Raw genomic sequence first — 4643 nt, 5'->3', positions numbered from 1 at the left:
GTGCACAAGCTCTTGGAATACTGTAGTTTACATATTTGATAGTTTTAACATGTTCTTTTCAGATCACCATATAGACTGCAAAAAAAGAAAAGGAAAAGGAAAACAAAGATGCAACAATTCTTGAAGCCATAGTAAAATCAATGAATTACAGAGGAAGTATGAATGGGATATTAGTGTTTGCAAGTGAGAATGAATAAAAGTTGTGCAAGGTTTAAACTTATGAAAAGTTATATTTTAAAATCTATTTTAGAGTCCCCAGCCTGTGATGTTGCATTGAACAGAGCTCAGAGGAGGCGAGGGGCACCCGCACTGTTGACCCCAACTCTTGCACCCTGCGCCTCCCTTCCAGGGCAGCCTCTTGGAAACAGCCCTCCTGCCTCTCCCAGTGCTGTCCCAGGCTAGCTAGGAAGCGAGTCCAAAAGTTTGGGCGCGCACAGGCGGCGTGCCCCTGGCACCGTGAGCCCCAGTAGTGGCGGCCGCTCCAAGCTTGGCATTTTGGGCGCACTCGGCCAAGTGCGCGTTGGCCCCTGCCTCCTCCTTCTTCTATCTCAGGACTCCTGCTGCCTCTGCAGCGCCTTCAACCTAGAGTGAACAGTCCTGCAGAGTACTCTGATCCAGAGGGAAGTTACTTTGTTTAAGCGGTGGATTTCTTCTTCTTCGTGCCCAGCGCCTTTCTGGTAGAAGCTCCTTTAAGCAAACACTACCCAGCTCGGGATTGTAGAAGGAAGGTAAGTCCTCAAATGTGACTGGCCTTCTAGCCACAAGTGCCAGCCAACTGAATTTGATGCAACAGGCAATAGAGATTATGCCAAGGATGATCCATGGGAGTTTAAATCCCGCCAGTGGTTTAGAGCAACTGTGAGGTCAAAACTGGATAAATTTTTGGCCTGTGCTCCCTTGTACCACTGGAGGAGTGAGCTGAAACACCAGAGAGAGCCTGTTGGATTTGCTTTCTTCAAGATGGAATAAAGACTGATGAGTATGTTCCATGCAAGTCAAAAAATATTGATGCTGATGGACAGGGATTTTGTCAAGGAGGATTCAGCATTGATTTTACTAAAGCTGACAGAGTACTTCTTGGTGGCCCTGGTAGTTTTTATTAACAATGTCAGCTCATCTTGGATCAATTGGCAGAAATCTTATCGAAATATGACCCCAATGTTCAAGCAATTTTTGATGACAGTTAGTTGGGTTACTCACTGGCTGTTGGAGATTTCAATGGTGATGGCATAAATGACTTTGTTTCGAGAGTTCCAAAAGCAGCAAGGACTCTGGGAGTGGTTTATTTTTATGATGGGAAAAACATGTCTTCCTTGCACAATTTTACTGGTGAGCAGATGGCTGCATATTTCAGATTTTCTGTAGCTGCCACTGACTTTAATGGGGATGATTATGCAGATGTGTTTATTGGAGCACCATTTTTCATGGATTGAGGCTCTGATGTCAAACTCCAAGAGGTGGGGCAGGTCTCTGTGTCTCTGCAGAAAGCTTCAGGAGAATTCCAGACTACCAAGCTGAATGGGTTTGAGGTCTTAGCACAGTTTGGTAGTGCCATAGCTCCTTTGGGAGATCTGGACCAGGATGGTTTCAATTATATTGCAATCGCTGCTCCAAATGGGGATGAAGATAAAAAAGGAATTGTTTACATCTTCAATGGAAGATCAACAGGCTTGAACATGGTGCCATCTCAGATCCTTGAAGGGCATTGGGCTGCAGAGAGCATGCCACCAAGCTTTGACTATTCCAGGAAGGGAGCCACAGACATAGACAAGAATGGATATCCAGATTTCATTGTAGGAGCTTTTTGTGTAGATGGAGCTGTCTTATACAGGACCAGACCTGTTATCACCATAAATGCTGGCTTTCAAGTATACCCGCAAGACAATAAAACCTGCCCATTGCCTGGGACAGCTCTCAAAGTTTCCTGTTTTAATGTCAGGTTTTGCTTAAAGGAAGATGGCAAAGGAGCACTTCCAAGGAAACTTAACTTCCAGATGGAGCTTCTTTTGTATATACTCAAGCAAAAAGGATCAATTCGGCAAGCACTGTTTCTCCATAACAGGTTCCCAGGTCACTCCAAGAACATGACAATTTCTAGAGGGAGCAGATGCAGTGTGAAAGAGCTGATAGCATATCTGCAGGATGAATCTGAATTTAGAGACAAACTTACTCCAATTATTATTTTTATGGAGCATCAGTTGCATTATAGGACAGCTGCTGATGCCACAGCTTGTGACCCATCCTTAACCAGTTCACCCCTGCCAACATCAGTGGATGCACTCATTTTCTACTTGACTGTGGTGAAGACAATGTCTGTAAACCCAAACTGGAAGTTTCTGTATATAGTGATCAAAAGAAGATCTATGTTGGAGACAACAACCCTCTCACATTGATTGTTAAGGCTCAGAATCAAGGAGAACATGGCTATGAAGCTGAGCTCAGCATTTCCATGCCACCAAAGGCTGATTTCATCAGGGTTGACTGGAACAGTGAAGGATTAGCAAGACTTTCTCATGCAGTTAAGACAGAAAGCCAAACCCACCAAGTGCTATGTGACATAGGAAACCCAATGAAGGCTGGAACTCAACTTTTGGCTGGTCTTTGATTCAGTGTTACACCAGCAATCAGAGATTGTGAAATTTTATTTACAATGTCAAAGTTCTAATCTTTTTGATAAAGTAAGTCCAGTTGTATCTTACAGAGTTGACCTTGCTGTTATAGCTGCTGTTGAGATAAGAGGAGTCTCAAGTTCTGATCATATCTTTCTTCCTATTCCAAATTGGGAGCACATGGAGAAACCCAAGACTGAATAAGATATTAGACCAGTTGTTCAGCACATTTATGAGCTGAGAAACAATGGTTCAAGTTCATTCAGCAAAGCCATGCTAAATCTTCAGTGGCCTTATAAACATAACAACAACATCCTTCATTAAGACATTGATGGGCCAATGAATTGTACTTCAGATATATAGATCAACCCTTTAAGAATCAAGATCTCATCTTTACAAACAACTAAGAAGAATGACACAATTGCTGGGCAAGGTGACCAGAACCACCTCATGACAAAGTGAGATCTCCCTGGGCTGTTGCTAATCTGCTAACCAGGGGGCAAGTGCATTTCCTTCTTGAGCAATCAAAAGTCTACTTTCTTTTTAGTGCTTGAATTTAAAGGAAGAATTGTTTATTTGCAAAATGCTTGTTTTCAAATAAAGGGAATTGGCATGATACAGTGAATAATGCCAAATTGCTTGGTGTTTTGAGTTTATTTTTAATGTTTCTTATTCACTGAGGATCAACTCTAAAATACCAATTGAATCTAAATTTAAGTTTCCAAATGATTTCACGCAGTTCTATTGATGTGGACTATTCATGAAACCTACATCTTATACATTCCAGTGTCCTTTATGGAAGTCACAAATGTCTAAGTAGGGAAAAAATTCATGGCTTTAATTTTGTTAACTGTGGCTCAGTTCAGGAGCAGTAAGTCACAAATGAAAATCAAATGGCACCATTGTGTCAGTAGCTAATAGCAAAGACTTTATCTGAGAGATGCAAACACAATTAAAGGGGTGAATGTGGATTGTGTAGTGGGTAGCTGAGTGATAACTCCAGGGTAATACGTGGAAGTTTTCCTTTCACTTTGCTATGGTGATAAAGAGAGTGGGTGGGGCATGGCCGTGCACACCTATAATACCAAAAGACATAAGAGACTGAGAGAAGAAGATGGCAAGTTCAAAGCCAGCATCATATTTAGGGAGAGACCCCCTCTCAAAACAAAATAAACAATAAGTATTTAAATCCATCAAGGGAATAATAAGTGAACCCAGTGAAAAGCCATAGGATACATTTCACTTTACTGTAGAATTTAATGCCCAAAGCCCTTCTTTGCTCTACAGATCCTAACCATGATGCCTTCCTTGTCCCTCTTTTCATTTTCTTATCTTTTCTTTAAATACTGTGATCATCAGCTTTCATTACTAATAGATAAGAGGCTATGTGGAAAAGGGAAAGGTTGTATCTTACAAAATCTTGTAAAGCTCTGGGTATTTCAAAGACACTTTTAGCAAAAGCACAAAAGCAAATTTGGTAGGTCTGTAGCAGATAGAACTGTGTAAGAGGATTGATGCCAGCCTCACACACCCATGATTCTACACAGCATTACTTAGATTTATAGGGCAATTTTATTTTGCTTATGCTTATCAGTAAATGAGCCTGAACACTCAGGTGCCCTAACTCACCAGGGCACTTCTTGTCCTTTATTGGAAATCTTTAGTCAGGGAAGATATGTCTTATTCTCTGTTTGGTAATGTCCAGTTGTAAGGGGTAGATAAAATGGCCTCTTGATCTCTCTTCTCTGAAATTCTATGATAAAAGCTATGATAAAAAATCTTCTGTTTCCTTGAAGAAGACAACCAGCCCTTTGCTTGGGAACTCAGAAGACATGAAGCTGAACTTGATCATGGAGAACTTGGTTTATTTCTGTGTACACTTTCCAGCGATCAGGGTATTTGGTCAATGACATTGATAGAAATGGAGGCTGGTGACATGAAGTTGAGGGTGCTTTCTACGAAGTGGAGCTCTGGCTATTGATCACTGTGTGATGTGGATAAACTTTTTCATCTACCTACTTCACTTTATCATCT

General features: G+C 41.4%; 1 pseudogene; it reads left to right on the top strand.

The window, feature by feature from the left end:
* The first annotated feature begins 266 nt into the window (after window positions 1-266).
* LOC107155327 lies at window positions 267-3101 on the top strand (annotated as a pseudogene).
* Window positions 3102-4643: the final 1542 nt, after the last annotated feature.

Source organism: Marmota marmota, unplaced genomic scaffold (genome assembly GCF_001458135.2).
Source record: "Marmota marmota marmota unplaced genomic scaffold, marMar, whole genome shotgun sequence".
NCBI classification, from domain to species: domain Eukaryota; kingdom Metazoa; phylum Chordata; class Mammalia; order Rodentia; family Sciuridae; genus Marmota; species Marmota marmota.
The sequence above is the reverse complement of the archived record's forward strand: the minus strand, read 5'-3'. Positions and strand labels throughout refer to the sequence as shown.